Source organism: Triturus cristatus, chromosome 2_1 (genome assembly GCF_964204655.1).
Source record: "Triturus cristatus chromosome 2_1, aTriCri1.1, whole genome shotgun sequence".
In the NCBI taxonomy this organism is placed as follows: domain Eukaryota; kingdom Metazoa; phylum Chordata; class Amphibia; order Caudata; family Salamandridae; genus Triturus; species Triturus cristatus.
In genome coordinates, this window is record NC_140581.1 from 239,531,091 (window position 1) to 239,554,482 (window position 23,392).

At 46.5% G+C, this 23,392-nt stretch overlaps 1 protein-coding gene across 9 annotated transcripts in view; it reads right to left on the reverse strand.

Annotated features, from left to right (window-relative positions):
* The window catches only part of ZFR (zinc finger RNA binding protein), a 526,018-nt gene extending 511,849 nt beyond the window's left edge, over positions 1–14,169 (reverse strand). For 4 of the 9 annotated variants that reach the window (XR_014970026.1, XR_014970025.1, XM_085630662.1 and 1 more), the window contains exon 1: positions 14,013–14,152. The gene's annotated coding sequence lies outside the window, so the exon portion shown is untranslated. Of the gene's footprint in view, positions 1–14,012 lie in introns of all 9 variants that reach the window. The other 5 variants (XM_085630685.1, XM_085630677.1, XM_085630669.1 and 2 more) reach the window with 3 other exon arrangements.
* Between the last annotated feature and the right edge of the window lie 9,223 nt (positions 14,170–23,392).

Here is a 23,392-nt window from a genome sequence, read left to right on the forward strand (position 1 = left end):
CACAGCCCTCACTGTCAGAGCTCACCCCTTCTGGTAGAGCTTCGCCTCCTTCAGTAGAGCATCTGTCCTCCTGTCGCTGGGCACTACTGTACTGTTGCGGGAGTTGATCTTTGCCCCCAGGAAAATCTTCACCTGTTCCGGTTCCATCGATGATTTTCCCCAGTGGATCGAGAATCCCAGATTCGTGAGGGTGTCTGTTACGCGTTTTGCGTGCCTCTCGCACTTTTCGCGTGAGTTTGCCTTGACCAGCCAGTCATCCAAGTAGGGGTAGACATGTATTCCCTGCCTTCGTAGGTGTGCCGCTACCGCCGACAGGCATTTTGTAAAGACCCTTGGTGCTGATTTTAATCCGAAGGCCAGGGTTGTGAACTGGTAGTGTTCCTGTTCGATGTTGAATCTTAGAAGGCCCTTGTGCCTTCTGTTTATTGGGATGTGAAGGTAGGCATCCTTGAGGTCCACGGTGACCATGAAGTCCCCTTCTCTTATCTGTGGCAGAACCTCCTGCAGTGAAGTCATTTTGAACCTTTGCGTTCTGATGAACTTGTTTAGGTAACGGAGGTCTAGTATGGGTCTGAGGTCTCCGTCTACCTTCGGAACCACGAAGTAGTTTGAGTAGACCCCTTTGTTGCGTTCTCTGAACGGCACTGTCTCTATGGCTCCCTTTTGTAGGAGTTTCCGCGTTTCTTCTCTGAGTATTGCCAGTTCTTGGGCCGATCTCAGTCTTCCCTTTGGTTTCCTGTTTGGAGGTCTTTTCTCCAAATCTACGCAGTATCCGTACTGCACAATGTTCCGTATCCACTTGTCTGTGGTTATACGCCGCCACTCCTGAAGGTAGAACCTCAGTCTTCCGCCTACTGGTGTCGTATGCTCGTAGGCTCTTGAATCTTCTCTTCCCCCTGATGACACTTTTTTGCGCCTCACCCTTGGGGTCCTGACGAGGGTAGGCGTCCTCTTGCGTGCTGAGTCACTTCGACGAGGGCTGCTCGCCCCCTCTCCTCCTTTGGCCACGTCCGTTCCCTCTCCCGCGAAAGGACTGGCCCCGAGGTTGATATTGCCAGTTTTGCTTCTGCTGACCTTGTCCGTGACCTTCACCCTGCTGACTTTGTTGGAACGCCTGGTGCGACATCCCCTGCTGGCTTCCTCCCCTACCGTAGGGTCTCCTCGAGGGATTTCCTCGCCTCATTCCCCTCAGCTGTAGGGCCCCCATGGACCTCGCCGTCTCGTTTTCTTTTTTCAGCTGGGTGAGCTTTTCGTCCACCGTTGCTCCGAACAGTGTCTCTCCGTTGAAGGGGGTGCCAAGGATGTTGTTCTGCACTTCCGGTTTGAATCCCGAGATTCTTAGCCATGCATGCCTCCTCTCTGTGACCCCTATGGCCATGAGTCTTGCTGAAGTCTCTGCCCCATCCAACGCCGTCTTTATACAGGAGTTGGCGATGTTCTTCCCTTCGTCTATCAGGTGAGAGGCTCTCTGGCGGTATTCTTCGGGGAGGTGCTTTACTAGCTCCCCCATCTCATCCCAGTGCTGGTATTGGTGTCTATTGAGGAGTGCATTCGAATTCGCCATGCGCCAGTGCATTGCGGCGTTCCTCTCGACCTTTCTTCCTGTGAGGTCAATCCTCCTGCTCTCCTTATCCGGAGGTGGGCCCGAAGTTGCTGGTACATTGGGCCTTCTCCTGGCCGTGGAGGCTATGATGGAGTCTGCGGTCACGCTACCCTTGATGTAAGGGGGGTCCAGGGAGGAGTGCTTATATTTCTTCTCTGTCCTGGGCGTGATCGACCGGCAGGTGGCAGGTTCCTTGAAGGCTTCTCTCCCCTGATTCATCACGCTTTGTAGCATGGGGAGGAACTGGCTCCTTGTCTGGATGGGGAGCAGTGTCTCGACGAGAAAATCGGCTTTCGGTTTCTCCTCGTCGAGTTTGACGCCGAAGGCCATTGCTGCGCTCCTGACCACCATATTGTACACCCCGATGTCGTCGGGTGGCGAAGGCCTCGAAGGGTACGTGTCCACGGGCTCCTCCGGGTTTTCGGTGTCGAGATCGTGCCATTCGACGTCGTTGCTGGTAGATGCCGCCGATTCGTAGAACGACCGTTGGTCTTCTTCCTCGGCTTCTGCCTCATAATAGGGCACTTCTTCCTCTTCGAGATCCCTTGTCAGCCCTTCGGCGTCGAACTCGTCTTCGACCTCACCGACGTCCGCCGATGAAACCGTTGGAATCGTGAATTCCTTCATCCTGGCGTCGAACTCCTTCTTCCTTTGAAGGATGTTCTCCATTTCGGCCTCGAGCCGCCTCTTCTTTTTCTCCATCTCGGAGATGCTTTCGGCGTCGACCGCGGGTCTTTTCGATGAAACTTGCGTCGACGTCGAACGTTCTTTCTGCGTCGATCGGCCCGTTTCATGGGATGTTTTCGACGACCCTTGCCTTTCGGCGTCTTTCGGCACCAGGGAGTCCTTTTCTAAGGATCCGCTCGGCCTCTTGTCCGTGGTTCCCCCTTTGGACGTCGAAGTTTTCGGCGCCGGGGCTCTTTTCGTGGACTTTGACTCAGTTTTTCTCGAGTCACCCTCGTGTTTGAGGTACTTTCTGTTTTGCGCTCGACGATTCTCTTACCTCGTCTTCTTTTTTCTTGTCGGTCTCTACGACCGTGAAGTTTTCGGCTGCCTCGGCGACGTTGTCCTCGTCGTCCGTGGAGAGGCCCAGATCGTAGAGCGTCGGGGGCTTCCCCTTGCCATCCATGTTGGCGTTGGCTCTTCTCTGTCGCTCTCTCACCCTGAGTGTCTTCGGCGCGAAGGCTGAGCAGGCGTTGCAGTCGATACTCTGGTGATCGACCGGTAGGCAGAGGTTGCAGACCGGATGCTGGTCTTTCTGCGCGAACTTGTGGTGGCAGTTTGGGCAGAACTTGAATGGCGTCTTGTCCATTGCGCTCAGGGTCTCTGAGCGTGCATTCTCCAAGGCCGTCGAAGAAAAAGGGCGCTGGTCCTCTTTTCTTCGCGCTCCCGATGAAATCTCTTCCTTTCCTGATATCTTCTAGTGATTGTATCGACGAAACTCGCTTTTCTTCCTTCTTCCTCCGAGTGTAATTCTGGAGCTTCCCGATGACGATCCAGACCCAACGGCGGAAAAAAGAATCTGAAGATGGCGCCCCAAAGGTGGGACTTCCGCAGGAAGCACGACGACGTCACGGGAGGTGCACCAAATGGTGGACGTCGACACCCACCTGGGCTACAAAAAAAAAAAAAAAAAAAAAAATTAAAGACTACGAATCCGGACCCAACCACAAGATCGCGGAATAATGCTCAGCATAGTGAATCCAGAAAGATTCACGCTGCAAAACTGGAATTTGAGTTTCTAAATAAAAGCTTCCCAAGGACTCCTGTCCTGTATACTCTACCAAAAGTACATAAGGATTTGGATAACCCTCCAGGGAGGCCAATTCTTTCAGGTTGTGGGTCGGTAATGGAACCATTAGGGCATTACATTGATAGTTTCATCAAAGAGTTTGTCCCTGTCTTACCCACCTATGTCAGAGACAGTACCCACATGATCAACCTGATTGAAAACATGGAGTTTAATCCTACTACAGAAATCTTGGTTACAATGGATATTAATTCATTGTACACCAACATTCCTCAACAAGAAAGCATTGGGGTGGTTAAGCAGATCTTGGACAAAAGACCATCACCAGTAGAGGTTCCCACGGAATTTATTATTGACTTATTGAACATCGCTTTGACCAAAAACTATTTTAAGTTCAACTCTGAGTATTATCAGCAATGCTCGGGTACATCTATGGGTGCAATTTTTGCCCCAAATTTGGCGAATCTCTATGTTGGAGATCTAGAAGAGAAACATATTAACAACATCAATAATCCCTTCCACACTAAAATCAAGTGTTGGAAGAGATATATAGATGACATCTTCATAATTTGGACTGGCACTGAGGAAGATTTAGATCTATTCTTGACGTACTTACACACATGCCAATCCGCACTTACTTTCACATATCATAAAAGTAGAGAAATGGTACCCTTCCTAGACTTAAAAATAAGGTGTCGAGATGATTATCTAAATGTTACACTGTATCGAAAACCAACCGATAGAAACACTTTGTTGCAGTATAACAGTTTCCATCCTAGATCTCTCAGAGATGGCCTACCATATGGTCAGTTTTTAAGACTGCGACGAAATTGCACAGAAAAACAAGATTTCTTCGTAGAAGCAAAATATTCTGAGCTCACGGCTACGGGAGAGAGGTTACCCAAAAAGACTGATAAAAACCTCAATGAAAAGAGCCTGGTTTAGTCCCCGGGAGGTTTTATTGGACAAAACAGTGAGGGAACCAATAAAAAAAATTGTATGCGTTACTACCTTTTGCCCATGGAGCACACAGATACAAAAGATAATTAAAAAACATTGGTCCACTTTGAACACCATGGATTCCTGTAAAGAAATGTCTTTGTTTTCCTTTAGAAAAGGGAAAAATATCAGGGATCACATGGTCCACTCTGACACCAGTTTGCATCAAAACAATAAGAGCATACAAGAATTATGGTCATTACCAGCTATAACAGGACATTATAAATGTGGTAATTGTGTGGCCTGTGGTGTGACAAAAGAAACAAAATTCTTTGTACATGGTAACATCAATGTCAAATTGCAAGATATGACGAATTGCTCTTCATCGAACGTCATTTACTGTATCTGGTGCCCATGTAATTTAATTTACATAGGGCAGACAACGCAACCAGTAAAGGCTCGAATTGGCCAACACAGAAGCCGTATTCGGTGCAAAGTCCCGAATGCACCCCTGGTAGACCATTTCATTGAAAAAGACCACACAGCAAATGATTTACTATGGCAGGTGGTGGAAAAAGCAAAATTGCCACCTGGGGGGGGTGATATCTCCCTGATCCTCCAGACTCTAGAATGCAAATGGATAGACAAGTGTGGGTCTATAAGAAATGGTCTGAATAGCCTTGAAGAGTGGCGCAGATTTATAAGTCTACATTGAAGAGATTTGCATTTATTTTTAATTCATGCATTCTCTTTTTTCTGATGTATCTGACAGGGCTCTGTCAGAATGAAGGGGACCGAATGTCCTCTGATACATGGATAATTATGTACCACATGCTGTATACTGGGATTCACCTATAGAGTAGTATGACTTAAAGAATGCTAATAACATACTCACATTGACATGATCAGTATAACATTGTTGTGTTTTGACTTGTTCAATGGCGACTTATTGTGTTTTTATTTCATTGATGATTTTGTTGACAAATTACCAAAAGATCGCAATGTAACCGTATGACACTGATTCTTTTGCCAAAAATTGATTCTTTTATTCAGAAAAGTATTGATGTTTGAATACGTGTATGATAAAGTCTTTGTCAATAATGAATAGTTCACTGTATCTTATGAATGAATATGATATCATTTCTTTAAGAGGTCCAGCACATCGGCACGTCTATTACATAGAGATACTATTTGCAAGTCCACTGTATTGAACCAAGTCTTCCTCACTTTATACATTAGCCCAGTTCTGTTTTAATGGTCAATTATGATCAGGCACGGTATCGCTAATGAGACACATTCTATACCGTTCAAAGATGGCCACCATACTTGCGGCTTTCGTTTCCTGTATCAGGGGTATATTTACACTGCCTATACTTTGGATTTTGGCGCATTCCGTATGCACAAATAGTTGACTAAATAATCAATCTTTGTAGTCAGCTGATACTCCTGTTGGCCGAAATCATTTAATGGAGTTTTGGTTCATCGCTAAAATATCCTAACCGAATGAGGTTTACCAATTACCATTAGAAGATGGCTGCCTCCTTTGCCGTCTGTTTGCCCAACCCCTTTATAAATAAAAACCAGTTATTTCCGGGTTGTGGAAGTAGCGAGAATGACACCACCATAGCTATAGCACGGATTAAATACGTACCAAAGTACCGATAACGAAGTAAGTGTACTTTCGAATTCAGGAAACTATAACCTGGACAAATGCTGTAGGACAATAGTGTTAATCAAGAACATATGTAATTATTTACAGAGGGTGAACGCTGAATACATCGTTTTTCGGCGTAGTTCTTGATGAAAGAAGAAGTCCGTTTTTTCACCACAGGAGGCTAGGTAAGATGCGAGTAAAATGATCGGTATTTGTACCTTTGTCCATTTCTCCTTGGAATATGGACAGTAATCAAAGTCTTCTACTCATTACAGTAGTGTCGGAATAGGAGTCTACAAGTACTCTAGGAAATTCAATTATCCTATGACTTCCCCAATTCATTAATTGCACAACGTGATCCCCATTCTTGGAAATGAAAAAATCCCAAGTAAGTGTATTACTATAGACTACACCTGGGTGATCGTTACAAATAATTGCGTGATTAAACCTTCACTAAAAACAATATTCCCTGCCCTTAGGTTTGGATATAAAATTCCTCATCCGCCATATGTGTTTACATACTGGATCCTATGTGGACGACTGTATGTTTAATTCCGGTAAGCTGAGACCTTCATGCCCTCAACTATTTTAATTAATCTCTAGAGTATTGAATATTAAAAGTATTATAGCTATATTCCCTTTCTTTCTTCCTTCAGTCCCCAGAAATACAGTCCTGATGAGACCCGGTATTTAAAAGTGGGTCGAAACGCCGTCGACAACATAAATAAGAGACAGCCCTGACTGAATCACTGTATATTGTATATAAACTGTCCTTATAATTTTTCCAATAACCTCTGATATCGTTTGTTTTTTCTGTTTGGTCACAGTACAAAGGTTATGGTGTTTTCACTGGGGCACATTTTGCACTGTTTATGTAAGAAAGAAAAGTATGTATATATGAAATGTTTTTTATATGCGATTTAAAAATTGTACATTAAACAAAGTCCTCGGCTGAGGCTTTAAAACATTTTTCTAGAAATTATTTTTATGAGGGTGTATTATGATTAGTATTAATTTATTCATATTTTCTATTTTCAATTATTCTTGAATTACGTATGCGAGATTAACTCATGAACAACTATTATTGTTGTATGAAACATTTAAATAATTTTCAAATGAGTTCCTTGTGAATATTGTTTGCACTACTCTGTACTTACCCGGTTCACAAGGACATAAGGGTTGCTTTTGTGTTTTGAAATACTGTGACAAGTTGGCCACATTTTGTGATCAAAAGATACAAAATTTTCTGCAGCAACTCCCGCCCCTCTCCCCGATGGACCCTTCACCGCAGAATGTAACGCAGGTTAATAACCTTAACACGAGATGTGACACATTCGCCCCCATTAGTCCGGATACCCTGTCTTCCATTGTCCTCTGATCTTAAAAGTGGTTCACCAGCGGACCCTGCCCCAGTAAAAATTTTAAAGCAGGTAACATCCACCATCCTTGGGCCAATGGTTAATATGATCAACGCCTCTCTGACTAATGGACTAGTACCCCTTAGCTGGAAAAAGGCAAAGGTTAGGGCCCTACTCAAAAAACCGAACTTAGATCCCCTTAACCTCTCCAACTTTAGGCCGATTTCCCTGCTCCCATGCATCAGTAAGATAGCAGAAAAATTCATCAACTCCCAACTGTCCAACTACCTCGAAACTAACGAACTTCTTAAATCGTCACAGACAGGTTTTCGCCCGGGCCAGGGCACCGAAGCTGCCATGGTTACGGTGGTCAAGGAGGCCAGGAAGATCATGGATGCAGGAGGATCAGTGGCAGTGATCCTCCTGGACCCAAGTGCGGCCTTTGACACGGTTAACCATCAGATCCTAGTACAGCGACTTAACGATCTTGGAATCTCAGGTATAGCCCTGTCCTGGCTGAAATCGTTCCTTCAGGATCGCTCATTCCAGGTGATTGAGGGCAACTATACTTCTAAAGAGACCCCAATACGCTGCGGAGTGCCACAGGGCTCTTCTTTGAGCCCCACGCTCTTCAACGTGTATATGTCCCCCCCCTGGAAAAGATAGTCACCCCTCATGGGATTAAACTCCTGACATACACAGATGACACGCAGCTGGTGGTGTCCCTTACCCAGCAGGAAAATCCCAACATCGATCTTCACTCCTGCCTGAGAGACATGGTCAGCTGGATGGACAGATCTCACTTGCAGCTTAACGGCGACAAAACGGAGATTCTGGTGATGGGAAATCAGGCCCACTTCCATCCAGACTCTCTATGGCCCCCATGCATGGGCAAGCCTCCAACTCCCAAAACCGAAATTAAAAGCCTCGGTTTATGGCTAGACCAAAACCTTACCATGCATACCCAAGCCAGGAAAACGGCTGGAGTCTGCTTTGGCCTCCTGCGATCCATCCGGAAAATCTTACCACTGCTCCCTTTTCAGTCAAGGAAACTTTTGGTCCAGGGCCTTATCTTGTCAAGGTTGGATTATGGAAACGCTTTGTATTTGGGTGCACCGCGGAAAGTTACAACCAAACTACAGGTAGTGCAGAATGCAGCAGCCAGGATTCTGACCAACACTAAGAGCCGCTCTTCGGCCAAACCAGCCATGAGAGCTGTACACTGGCTTCCCGTCTTGGAAAGGGTGCAGTTTAAGGCACTCTGTATATCGCACAAAATTCTCAATGGAAAAGCACCCCCCATTTTCAAAGACCTTGTGACTCCCTACTCCACCTCCCTTCGATCTTCTAATGCCCGCCTTATGCGTCCGCCTAGGACGTTCAGGAGGTCGCCGTTTTTCACACCATGCTTCCAAGCTGTGGCACTCCCTCCCTTCCGACCTCCGCGCACAACCCAACCTTCTGACATTTCGGAAATCTCTGAAGACCTGGCTGTTCCCGTGAGCTTCCCTTTTGACTTCTCCTGTACTTGTTCAGCGCTGGGACGCTCACGGGCAGCTATGCGCTTTAGAAATCTGGAAACATAACATAAAGGGTGTTCTTTTGCTAAATATTTTGCCACTCTAGTTTACATTGAATTGATTTCAGTTGCTGCGTGGGGTGAAAGAAATGCAACGACGTTTAAACAATCTTCAGTGTTTTTTGGTACCTCCTTTTTAAAACACAAACTAAAACTGACATTGTTCTGTATCTTTTCATTATTTATTCTGATGTTCACATGCAGGAAAACAACAATCCCCAAGATTGATAGCAGTGGCTGTAAGTGTTATGCATCAATTAAAGGATTGCGGACGCGATCAAGCACGGCGGAGGTAAGACACATGGCGGCTGCACGCGTGCACACAAGCTTTAGGCCACAGGCAGCACTTTGAAACCCAGTATACTAAATGTCGCGGCCAGACCAGCGCATGCGCTGGATTAGGCGAGACCTAATAAATAAAAGGTATGGTTCTTTAATCACGAGAAATTATCTTTATATTTAATAAAGCATTGAAATTTGCAACAAACACCACGACAGAGGGGAATGCAATTGTTACAATGCAAAACCTAAAACACAACGAGGGAACTAGATGCTGGTTTTGAGAACTGTCAGCAGATTGGGGAATTGAGGTCAAAAGGTATCGGGTCTGTGCTATGCTATTGCCCGGCACCCAGTGGCCACTAACAGCAGCAGAAAACGACGCACTGAGGATTAGAGCATGAAAACTAGCTGCCAGGCATGACCGAAGCTAGGTTTTGGGGGCACAAAGTGGGTATAATGCACTGCCCTGCGCTATTCACCCCAAAAACAGCTGCTGCTGTACACGGGACAGATACTGTGCGCAGTACGTTGGGGAAAACAAAGACTTGGTCTTGTACTGTAACGAACAAATGCAATGAAAGCCCAGGTGCAATTGAGTTGGGTGCAGGATGTGACCAAGGCAGTGTCTTGTACTCAGAGGTTGCTGAGGACAGCCAAAATCATGACAATTTGGCACAGGGCATGGCGATGGACCAGCTCCGCATCCAGTCTTCACTGCACTAAAAATATAGCCATAGATGAAACAGAAAGTACCAACGAAAGACGGTACCACTGGAAAGGCGTGTCTAGTACCTCAACATAGGCATAACGGCAATGTGTAAGACCCTTAATTAAAATCTTGCTTCATGTAGTGTTTCGAGTTATGAACATCACAACGGACAGTTACTTAGCCACAAAGGGCTAGCTCATTCTATAAAAGACTCTCAGAATCTAGTTAAAGGCGTGCAGATTGACCTATCTTCCTATTCGACAACAGTCCAGATCTAATTTATAGGAACTGCCAAAATAAAGTCTAAACCTTAGAAATACTCAAAAAGATCAGTTGGTGTGGTAAAGCATTGCGAGCATCACAGTTCTCCCTATTCACCGATCAGATCAGGGAACAAAACAAGAGAACTTTCAGCCCGTCAGACAAACTGACACCAACCAGCGTGCTTTTACTGCCAGTCTCACTAAACACTTCTTGCAGCAACAGTAAAAAGACTTTTAGATCCATTACCAACAACATGTGTAATTAGTCTTTTATTTTAGCCACATTAAACTATCCTATAACCAGAGAATTTTGGTTTAGCATGGATCACTTTCAGCTACTGAAAGGTGACCAGTTAACCTTTGCAAATGGCCTTCCAGTGTGCAGAAAAATTAAAGATCGCATTTTTAGTAACGTTGTATTCAAATGAGTTAGAAACAAAAAGGAACGTGTTGGTCAAATCTGTAAATTATGCAGCATATTCTTATGTGGCAAGAGAAGAAAGTCATCAGTTATGCGCAAAATACTGCAGCAATGCATAATTGCATTGGCCCTACACATATGTATGTAAATATAGACAAGTGTTAATTATTTGACACTTGTGTCATTTGTTTATGTGCTTTCTTGGAGCATGAGGCGTTTCAATAATGACACTCTTACGGTCTTTTAGCGTTACAACTCATGCCTCGTAGTTAAATTTGCCTGTAACTGTTTTTGCTGTTTCCACAGTAGTGCTTTCCTAAGCTTTAAATCAAAAGTTCTGGGTAACTATTTTTAAATTTGGTACTTACACAATGAAAGTATTTGAAAATTAAATCCGATTCATCTCTCAAATCTATTTTGTGGAATTCTTATTTCAGTTAAACATGTCCTTTCTCAAAAGGTCACCTTGCATTGGTCAAATTACCAGCTGTCTTCCGATCTTTTCACCTAGAACTGTGCGAGGGTGAGGGTAAGTGAACACACATCTACATAAGCAATGCATCACAAATTAGGACCTTTTAAAGAAAGTACTGTCAGTCAAGCAGTCACTGAGAATACCAATGATACTAATTCTGCTGAGTCAGTTCTTTCTCTCTTGGAGACATCAGAAATGCGCACAAAATCAACAGCTGGGTGTGTGTATATATATATATATATATATATATATATATACATACATACACACATATGCTTAAAAGTCATTCCGAAAGTTCCTAATCTAGGCAACACTTTACAAGAATTTTATCTAAGTAGGAAACTACTTGAAGAGCCAATCTAAATCAAGATAAAAGGCCATTCTAGCAGTACCCAAAACTATGTGAAGAAATATTTAATTAGGTCATTAAAACCTAAGTTTTAAATGATTAACTCTAGTATGGGGTTAAAAGCACCCTCTGCTACCAAGCCATACAAAAGAACCTGCCAATTAGCAAAGTTGTCTTTCCCAAGACTACCTCCAAGTTGGGGGGCCAATTCAAACTTAAGATTTTCAGAATGGATTTGGGATGAATATGGGAAGTGACATCCAAACCTAAGGCGTAAAGAACATGGTACAGAAAGGTCGAAATTCATATTTCGCCAAGAAACGAATAGACCAAATTTAGCATAAGCAATTTAAAGTCGAAAAGTCCACATCAAAGAAGAAAACATATGTGCACAAATCTAAAGACAAGCTTGTCATACAAATTATCGTTATGGGCACCAATTAGGCCGGGCTTACTATAATAAGTAACAATTTTTAGAAATAGCTTTTAAAAACAGACACATAAGCGGCTCCATAAAATACAAAAAAGTAGCAACGTTTTCACACCTGAGCATAACGAAGCATCTACTGACTGCCATAAATTATTCACTTTCGTGTATTTTATGCAAATTGGAACAAATAGAGAACGAAAGTGGCTGTTTAAACGCAGTCAATGAATAGAACGACAGATGGACTGTACTCCATCATATTACTTGCTTGTGATTTTCGTAAATTGTGTTAAACGTATTTTATTTTAAACCTTGAATAGCTAAGATCCCATTGCATAAGTTATATAATATGGATTCGATAGACTGCATGAACAAATCTAAAGGAGTGATAGATAAGACGTCTTAGTAAGAGACTAACCGGCTCAGCAGAGTACAAGTTTAGCGTTAATGAAGAGGTCAACAGGCTCTCAGCATTGTAGATGTATCAATCTATGCATAGCATTCCAGAGGAAAGCAATCAGTGTTTGGTTGTATATATACAAAAAGGTAGACCGTTAAATTGAATGCAAATAGATGGAGGTCACGGGAATCGTCAGTAGAGCTTTGCTCTGGAAACTGGTACAGGGATGGCTTCCTGTATTCGTATTAAAGGGCATGTCACAGTGATCGCAGCTGATGTGGGTACCTTTCACTTAAAGACGCTCAAATAGGACCTGTGATTAAGGGTTCCTAACAAAACAACCTGTTAACAGCCATTGGTAAAGATAAGGCAAGTTGGTGATACCTGCCCGTGTTTACGAGTAGAATATTAAAAGTGTTATAGGATTTAGTCAGGGGCAATCATCCACCAAGATGAGCCCTTCAGCAATGTCTGATGAAGATGCGGCGAGTAAAAATTGTTAGAATTGGTGTTGGATTCCTGCCACCTCATGTATTACTCATAATTAAACTGAAATTGGAAGTCAAATACAAAGGCTGTGCCTAGGGATGAGGAGAAGACTGCTGCTAAGTGGTATAAGGTGCATGCTCAAATCAAAATTGGCCTTACTGTACAAGACTAATGATGAAAATGTAAAATACGGTATTGTTCTGCTTAATGAAAACAATAAAGATGCAAAAAAAAAAAGGCTGTGCGTGGTGTGCACTGTAAGCAAAGTGTCACCTGTGAATGGTTGTATTTAATGAATGCAAAGCCAGTCAGGATGTGCACAATGAGTTAAAAGGTCGCACGCCCGCAATTGTGTACTTCCGGACACCGTCTGCCTAAATGTAATCCCTTGAGAAATGTGGGTATCCGCATTTGCTTCAGTAACTGGTCAGCTGTTCACTGGTAAAATAAGATCTTTGCACTACAGATTCGTCAGAATCTACTATTGATCAACCACGGTTTTACAAGTAACATCTTAAGATCGGGGTTTTAAAATCACGATTTCAACACGAGAAATACAAACCAACAATAATCTTTGCCTTCGAGAGCAAAGATGAGAGGAGGAGCCTTGTACACTCCTCACTCTCAAATAAGAAGCCGTGGCTAATAGTCTAGTATAAATTTGCCTCCAAACACTCCCAGATTAGGGTTTATAAGGCGTCTAGTTTTCACAATCTGCGAAACGCTTGGTGCAGGAGCTGCTGAACGTGGCAACCCCTTAAAAAAGATGTTCCATGCTTTTAATAATTACTTAGTTCTTGCATTGCTACATACAACAGTGTGCCTCTCACCCTTAAGAATTTAAAGAAGGGACAATTGTGTCTGGGCGACACTGTCTACTTTCAGAGAAAGACCAAAATGATTATAAAAGCAGTGAAGTGGTGTCAGCCTAAACATCTGTTTCTCTCCCCAGCAGAGTGTATGGAGGCGCCTGGAAAATCCCCTGATTATAGCAGCTAGGTAAGGTACAAGCTTCCGTAAATGAGACTACTACCCGCAGGGATTGCTCCCTCGAGATCCAGTTGTATGAACGCTGCGAGACGGCCAGCTCCCCCCGCCATTTTGCACGGCTATTTATTTTCAACATGGCGCCTGCCCGTGTGCCCGAGAGCCGCAGTGAGGCCTTAAAAACCAGGGCGCTAACAGCAGAGATGGTGGTGATTTTATGTAGAGGTCAGAAGATGCCTGGGGGGGGGGGGGGGCACGGACACAACCTGGTGACTTTAGCCCCCGCACAATCATTCGGAGTCGCAGTTTCTGACGCGCAGATCTCACCTCTTCCTGAGTTGCAGTGGTAACGTGCTGCGGACCCTGCCCCTGATACCCTTAATCCCAACTCCCGGCTCGGCTTGGCTTGCCTGTTTTTCCCCTTTCTTGTTATCGCCTCCAGAGATGGATTTATAACCGGAAGTGACGTCTTTCGCAACAGTAGAACGGGCCACCTAGCGTCACCGACTAAGTGCCTATAGTAACGCAGTGCGTCACGACATAGCCCCAATGAGAACCATAATGGGCATGTTGTGGTTGGCGAAAGAGCCGAGTGATACGGATGCTAGTGACTCATGAGGAAGACAAAAGGGCCATCTTGTGACTGGCAGAATAGCAGTTCGCTGGTAACGGTGCTCCGATAGAGAAAGATCGCAGATGGCCTTTGGCTACTTCCTGGCTGACTGTGCTTGTTCGTCGTTCCTAGCGCTTGACAGATTGACTCTGTGTTTTTTAGGTCTCGCCTGAGCCAGCGCATGCGGTGCTCTGCGAGACATTGAGTAGTGGGCTTTTAAAAGTGCTACCACACGCTTTTGCTGGCCTAGCGCTTGCGGTTACGTGCGCGTGCACGCACGCAGCACCCAGCTTTCAGCGCCCGATCAGGCGCCATCTGGCTTTCCTCTCGCTTGCTCTCTGAACGCTCCTCCGCCCCTCCCCTGCTGCATCTCGCGTTAATTGGAAACATATGTGCAAACACGCTGCTTTCCCTTTCGCTGGCCCGCGCACCACTTTCGAAGCCGGGCTGGTCTTGTTAGTTAGGAAATGCCTAAATTCTCTCCTCGTCCCAACAAATGTTATATACTTCCCGGCTTCCTTATTACTTCTGGTTCGCTAGTATTTTTTCCTGTCACACACCAAACAGAGCCTTGATGACTGCAGTGACTCGCTCAGGCTTTCGACCAGCTTCAACTTTTCAGGTACTTTCTCGGCATATACTTGGCTTGCCAATGCCACGCCATCTCGCTCCCTTGCATTTTTCTGTTTTCACTCTCTTTAGAGTTATTTTAACACCAAACTTCTGCGTTCCATTACAGCCTCCCCAGATTGCCTTCCTACACTCTGTGCTTACGTCTCTGCTGACCACAGTGTTCCATTACAGCCTCCCCAGATTGCCTTCCTACACTCTGTGCTTACGTCTCTGCTGACCGCAGTTACTCGTCCTGACCCTCCAACCTGTCCTGACTGTCCAGGTATGCTTACGGCATTAACACGACTTCTCAAAGTCATGGTGCCCTGTTCCCTTGCAATTTCTGGCTTCGCTCATATTATAGTGTTACTTGCACCATACTTTTCTTTCCATTACATCGCTTTCCCACCCCTTGCACTCTCGTCCTCAGCATCCCCACTTCTATTTTCTTCTCTCTCATCTCCACTCCTCCACCTCCCATACCAGTCCACCCACGCTCCCACCCTTGACCTCTTTCCTTCTCCCCTCCCTCTTTATATCTACTCCCGTTTGCTATCGAATGGCACAACATCAATAAAGTCATTATCTCCCTCCTGCTTGAGCGAAGAGTCATTAATGGAGAAGTTGCTTCCCTATGGGTTGAATGAGGAACATCAAGAGAAGGTTCCTCCGTAATAGTAGAGTGACACAATATCATTGGAAACACTGCATCCCTATGGAACCTATGACAAGCCCATCAAGGGCTCTTGGAATGCAATTAAACTTTAATGAGAAATCAACGTTTACTAGCTAAATGCCTGTACAGCTGACAAAATGCCTTTTTCCCTGCCCCAATGTTTGCTGGTCTTGAGTATCAATAAACACAACTCGAGTGTCTTGATTTTAAGTCCATGAAGACCTTCCTTGAAGGAATCGTACACCTTAAAATATTCAGTGCAAATGCGTTTGCCTCTTTACAGTGCAAGGCTCCATTCATTCCACTTGATTTCTAAACCTATAACTTGTGAACGAAGCCCAGCTAGTGGTGCATATAGTAAGAAAAAATTCAGCAAGCACTGATAAGCATGGTTTGTATTCTGTTTAATGCATGCTCGCGAAACACATGAAAAATGGATACATGCAGACAAGACAGTTGCAGGATTCCATACACCTACAAACCTACAGGCAGAGACCTTGTTTGCACATGGCTAACATACATTTAGGCGCCCAAACAACACCTATGAAAGCACTAATTTACACAGGTTTTCAGACCATAAACATAAAAACACCCATACTTAGACAAAAAAATTGATACCCATGCAAACACACAACTTAGGGTGGCACCCCTGCATCGACAAAGAAGAAAAACAGGCATGCTAGTATAGGTGTTGTGTACAAGCAACAGCATCCTGTACATCCCAGAATGAAAATGATGTTCGCTATGAAGGCAGAACTGGCTAAATCCATATAAAATATAGACGTGGGCGTAAAAGTAATGCCTACGTTTGGTTTTGGTGACATGTTGTATTTCTGTTTTCTATGGTTAACAGCCTTATGCAACAAAGTAAATTAACTTTTCAATTCTTTAAGTCTGTAACAGATTTTCAGCAACCAATCGTTATTGATATTTCACAGCTGCCACTGGGTTGCATGTGATACATGTTACATAGATACAAAAATCAAAGGAAACTGCCTGAATTTTTTGGTGCCGAGGTGTTTTCATTCTAGCTCGACCACCAATAAAACATTAGGCACTATATCATTGTGATGCCAAGGCACACCCTTGTCACTTCTTCTTATCTTATCTCTAAAAGGCTTGGCATGAAGCCAAACCTAAGAAGTGTTGAAACGATTCCTTTCAGCCTCCTTCCCCTTTTAGTCTCTTTTCAATCCAAATGTATGTGGTTTTTGGGCAAAGCAAGACTGATTATTTCCTGCTGTTGATGTGTACAATAGAAGGCCAAGCATTGGCATAACCAATACATCTGGTTTTAATGTGCTAAATCCTGCAAATAATGCGTTAGAACATTATGGTCTGATAAATATAAGAAAAAAAAGCCGGACTGTATTGAAAGCACCTGTGCCTTTATTACAACCCACCTTTGGTTTCTAAGTGAAATGAAGGTCAGATACTAAAAACAACTTAATTATAGTGTTATTTCGGTGACATAGAAAAAAATGAAAGAATATAAAGAAGAGCTCCATGCCATCTGAGCCTTGATTTCACACAGAAATAAAAAGAGGAATGTAATGAAGGCAAGAAACCAGTATTCGTTTCTATGAAGAACAATAATAGGATGAAACAAGGAGCCTTCATTGTAGTCTTGTGTTTATTTCTATAACAAACGAAGTAATATAGTAATATGCTAAATGCTTCTTTGGCACCCATCGAAAAAAGAAGAACAAAATATACCCAACCCTGGTGGCTTTGCCGTGAAGCTGCCAGGAGCTTCAATAAACACACCATAAACAAGCAAATCCAATTGGCCGCACACTGCTCGTCTTACCAGCAAGTTGCCCCAAGGAACTATGGTCCATGTAGTGTCGACGGCGAGTACGCCTGTGCCACAGTGTTAGAAGAAAGTAAATGTAGCATTAGCCATCCCTGGACACGTGTTTCGAGGTAGTTGCCTCTCGTCAGCAGGGAGTAGGTGAGTGTAAGGGGGTGCCGCGTAGACTGCCAAAATCGTATTAACAGGTAACGTACCACTCATGGCGCGCAGGTGCTGGTCCAGGGCCCGTCGGCCCAATAGCTCAAGGGAGCCCTAATACAACAAATCCAATTGGCCGCACACTGCTCGTCTTACCAGCAAGTTGCCCCAAGGAACTATGGTCCATGTAGTGTCGACGGCGAGTACGCCTGTGCCACAGTGTTAGAAGAAAGTAAATGTAGCATTAGCCATCCCTGGACACGTGTTTCGAGGTAGTTGCCTCTCGTCAGCAGGGAGTAGGTGAGTGTAAGGGGGTGCCGCGTAGACTGCCAAAATCGTATTAACAGGTAACGTACCACTCATGGCGCGCAGGTGCTGGTCCAGGGCCCGTCGGCCCAATAGCTCAAGGGAGCCTTAATACAACAAATCCAATTGGCCGCACACTGCTCGTCTTACCAGCAAGTTGCCCCAAGGAACTATGGTCCATGTAGTGTCGACGGCGAGTACGCCTGTGCCACAGTGTTAGAAGAAAGTAAATGTAGCATTAGCCATCCCTGGACACGTGTTTCGAGGTAGTTGCCTCTCGTCAGCAGGGAGTAGGTGAGTGTAAGGGGGTGCCGCGTAGACTGCCAAAATCGTATTAACAGGTAACGTACCACTCATGGCGCGCAGGTGCTGGTCCAGGGCCCGTCGGCCCAATAGCTCAAGGGAGCCTTAATACAACAAATCCAATTGGCCGCACACTGCTCGTCTTACCAGCAAGTTGCCCCAAGGAACTATGGTCCATGTAGTGTCGACGGCGAGTACGCCTGTGCCACAGTGTTAGAAGAAAGTAAATGTAGCATTAGCCATCCCTGGACACGCGTTTCGAGGTAGTTGCCTCTCGTCAGCAGGGAGTAGGTGAGTGTAAGGGGGTGCCGCGTAGACTGCCAAAATCGTATTAACAGGTAACGTACCACTCATGGCGCGCAGGTGCTGGTCCAGGGCCCGTCGGCCCAATAGCTCAAGGGAGCCTTAATACAACAAATCCAATTGGCCGCACACTGCTCGTCTTACCAGCAAGTTGCCCCAAGGAACTATGGTCCATGTAGTGTCGACGGCGAGTACGCCTGTGCCACAGTGTTAGAAGAAAGTAAATGTAGCATTAGCCATCCCTGGACACGTGTTTCGAGGTAGTTGCCTCTCGTCAGCAGGGAGTAGGTGAGTGTAAGGGGGTGCCGCGTAGACTGCCAAAATCGTATTAACAGGTAACGTACCACTCATGGCGCGCAGGTGCTGGTCCAGGGCCCGTCGGCCCAATAGCTCAAGGGAGCCTTAATACAACAAATCCAATTGGCCGCACACTGCTCGTCTTACCAGCAAGTTGCCCCAAGGAACTATGGTCCATGTAGTGTCGACGGCGAGTACGCCTGTGCCACAGTGTTAGAAGAAAGTAAATGTAGCATTAGCCATCCCTGGACACGTGTTTCGAGGTAGTTGCCTCTCGTCAGCAGGGAGTAGGTGAGTGTAAGGGGGTGCCGCGTAGACTGCCAAAATCGTATTAACAGGTAACGTACCACTCATGGCGCGCAGGTGCTGGTCCAGGGCCCGTCGGCCCAATAGCTCAAGGGAGCCTTAATACAACAAATCCAATTGGCCGCACACTGCTCGTCTTACCAGCAAGTTGCCCCAAGGAACTATGGTCCATGTAGTGTCGACGGCGAGTACGCCTGTGCCACAGTGTTAGAAGAAAGTAAATGTAGCATTAGCCATCCCTGGACACGTGTTTCGAGGTAGTTGCCTCTCGTCAGCAGGGAGTAGGTGAGTGTAAGGGGGTGCCGCGTAGACTGCCAAAATCGTATTAACAGGTAACGTACCACTCATGGCGCGCAGGTGCTGGTCCAGGGCCCGTCGGCCCAATAGCTCAAGGGAGCCTTAATACAACAAATCCAATTGGCCGCACACTGCTCGTCTTACCAGCAAGTTGCCCCAAGGAACTATGGTCCATGTAGTGTCGACGGCGAGTACGCCTGTGCCACAGTGTTAGAAGAAAGTAAATGTAGCATTAGTCATCCCTGGACACGTGTTTCGAGGTAGTTGCCTCTCGTCAGCAGGGAGTAGGTGAGTGTAAGGGGGTGCCGCGTAGACTGCCAAAATCGTATTAACAGGTAACGTACCACTCATGGCGCGCAGGTGCTGGTCCAGGGCCCGTCGGCCCAATAGCTCAAGGGAGCCTTAATACAACAAATCCAATTGGCCGCACACTGCTCGTCTTACCAGCAAGTTGCCCCAAGGAACTATGGTCCATGTAGTGTCGACGGCGAGTACGCCTGTGCCACAGTGTTAGAAGAAAGTAAATGTAGCATTAGCCATCCCTGGACACGTGTTTCGAGGTAGTTGCCTCTCGTCAGCAGGGAGTAGGTGAGTGTAAGGGGGTGCCGCGTAGACTGCCAAAATCGTATTAACAGGTAACGTACCACTCATGGCGCGCAGGTGCTGGTCCAGGGCCCGTCGGCCCAATAGCTCAAGGGAGCCTTAATACAACAAATCCAATTGGCCGCACACTGCTCGTCTTACCAGCAAGTTGCCCCAAGGAACTATGGTCCATGTAGTGTCGACGGCGAGTACGCCTGTGCCACAGTGTTAGAAGAAAGTAAATGTAGCATTAGCCATCCCTGGACACGTGTTTCGAGGTAGTTGCCTCTCGTCAGCAGGGAGTAGGTGAGTGTAAGGGGGTGCCGCGTAGACTGCCAAAATCGTATTAACAGGTAACGTACCACTCATGGCGCGCAGGTGCTGGTCCAGGGCCCGTCGGCCCAATAGCTCAAGGGAGCCTTAATACAACAAATCCAATTGGCCGCACACTGCTCGTCTTACCAGCAAGTTGCCCCAAGGAACTATGGTCCATGTAGTGTCGACGGCGAGTACGCCTGTGCCACAGTGTTAGAAGAAAGTAAATGTAGCATTAGCCATCCCTGGACACGTGTTTCGAGGTAGTTGCCTCTCGTCAGCAGGGAGTAGGTGAGTGTAAGGGGGTGCCGCGTAGACTGCCAAAATCGTATTAACAGGTAACGTACCACTCATGGCGCGCAGGTGCTGGTCCAGGGCCCGTCGGCCCAATAGCTCAAGGGAGCCTTAATACAACAAATCCAATTGGCCGCACACTGCTCGTCTTACCAGCAAGTTGCCCCAAGGAACTATGGTCCATGTAGTGTCGACGGCGAGTACGCCTGTGCCACAGTGTTAGAAGAAAGTAAATGTAGCATTAGCCATCCCTGGACACGTGTTTCGAGGTAGTTGCCTCTCGTCAGCAGGGAGTAGGTGAGTGTAAGGGGGTGCCGCGTAGACTGCCAAAATCGTATTAACAGGTAACGTACCACTCATGGCGCGCAGGTGCTGGTCCAGGGCCCGTCGGCCCAATAGCTCAAGGGAGCCTTAATACAACAAATCCAATTGGCCGCACACTGCTCGTCTTACCAGCAAGTTGCCCCAAGGAACTATGGTCCATGTAGTGTCGACGGCGAGTACGCCTGTGCCACAGTGTTAGAAGAAAGTAAATGTAGCATTAGCCATCCCTGGACACGTGTTTCGAGGTAGTTGCCTCTCGTCAGCAGGGAGTAGGTGAGTGTAAGGGGGTGCCGCGTAGACTGCCAAAATCGTATTAACAGGTAACGTACCACTCATGGCGCGCAGGTGCTGGTCCAGGGCCCGTCGGCCCAATAGCTCAAGGGAGCCTTAATACAACAAATCCAATCGGCCGCACACTGCTAGTCTTACCAGCAAGTTGCCCCAAGGAACTATGGTCCATGTAGTGTCGACGGCGAGTACGCCTGTGCCACAGTGTTAGAAGAAAGTAAATGTAGCATTAGCCATCCCTGGACACGTGTTTCGAGGTAGTTGCCTCTCGTCAGCAGGGAGTAGGTGAGTGTAAGGGGGTGCCGCGTTGACTGCCAAAATCGTATTAACAGGTAACGTACCACTCATGGCGCGCAGGTGCTGGTCCAGGGCCCGTCGGCCCAATAGCTCAAGGGAGCCTTAATACAACAAATCCAATTGGCCGCACACTGCTCGTCTTACCAGCAAGTTGCCCCAAGGAACTATGGTCCATGTAGTGTCGACGGCGAGTACGCCTGTGCCACAGTGTTAGAAGAAAGTAAATGTAGCATTAGCCATCCCTGGAGACGTGTTTCGAGGTAGTTGCCTCTCGTCAGCAGGGAGTAGGTGAGTGTAAGGGGGTGCCGCGTAGACTGCCAAAATCGTATTAACAGGTAACGTACCCCTCATGGCGCGCAGGTGCTGGTCCAGGGCCCGTCGGCCCAATAGCTCAAGGGAGCCTTAATACAACAAATCCAATTGGCCGCACACTGCTCGTCTTACCAGCAAGTTGCCCCAAGGAACTATGGTCCATGTAGTGTCGACGGCGAGTACGCCTGTGCCACAGTGTTAGAAGAAAGTAAATGTAGCATTAGCCATCCCTGGACACGTGTTTCGAGGTAGTTGCCTCTCGTCAGCAGGGAGTAGGTGAGTGTAAGGGGGTGCCGCGTAGACTGCCAAAATCGTATTAACAGGTAACGTACCACTCATGGCGCGCAGGTGCTGGTCCAGGGCCCGTCGGCCCAATAGCTCAAGGGAGCCTTAATACAACAAATCCAATTGGCCGCACACTGCTCGTCTTACCAGCAAGTTGCCCCAAGGAACTATGGTCCATGTAGTGTCGACGGCGAGTACGCCTGTGCCACAGTGTTAGAAGAAAGTAAATGTAGCATTAGCCATCCCTGGACACGTGTTTCGAGGTAGTTGCCTCTCGTCAGCAGGGAGTAGGTGAGTGTAAGGGGGTGCCGCGTAGACTGCCAAAATCGTATTAACAGGTAACGTACCACTCATGGCGCGCAGGTGCTGGTCCAGGGCCCGTCGGCCCAATAGCTCAAGGGAGCCTTAATACAACAAATCCAATTGGCCGCACACTGCTCGTCTTACCAGCAAGTTGCCCCAAGGAACTATGGTCCATGTAGTGTCGACGGCGAGTACGCCTGTGCCACAGTGTTAGAAGAAAGTAAATGTAGCATTAGCCATCCCTGGACACGTGTTTCGAGGTAGTTGCCTCTCGTCAGCAGGGAGTAGGTGAGTGTAAGTGGGTGCCGCGTAGACTGCCAAAATCGTATTAACAGGTAACGTACCACTCATGGCGCGCAGGTGCTGGTCCAGGGCCCGTCGGCCCAATAGCTCAAGGGAGCCTTAATACAACAAATCCAATTGGCCGCACACTGCTCGTCTTACCAGCAAGTTGCCCCAAGGAACTATGGTCCATGTAGTGTCGACGGCGAGTACGCCTGTGCCACAGTGTTAGAAGAAAGTAAATGTAGCATTAGCCATCCCTGGACACGTGTTTCGAGGTAGTTGCCTCTCGTCAGCAGGGAGTAGGTGAGTGTAAGGGGGTGCCGCGTAGACTGCCAAAATCGTATTAACAGGTAACGTACCACTCATGGCGCGCAGGTGCTGGTCCAGGGCCCGTCGGCCCAATAGCTCAAGGGAGCCTTAATACAACAAATCCAATTGGCCGCACACTGCTCGTCTTACCAGCAAGTTGCCCCAAGGAACTATGGTCCATGTAGTGTCGACGGCGAGTACGCCTGTGCCACAGTGTTAGAAGAAAGTAAATGTAGCATTAGCCATCCCTGGACACGTGTTTCGAGGTAGTTGCCTCTCGTCAGCAGGGAGTAGGTGAGTGTAAGGGGGTGCCGCGTAGACTGCCAAAATCGTATTAACAGGTAACGTACCACTCATGGCGCGCAGGTGCTGGTCCAGGGCCCGTCGGCCCAATAGCTCAAGGGAGCCTTAATACAACAAATCCAATTGGCCGCACACTGCTCGTC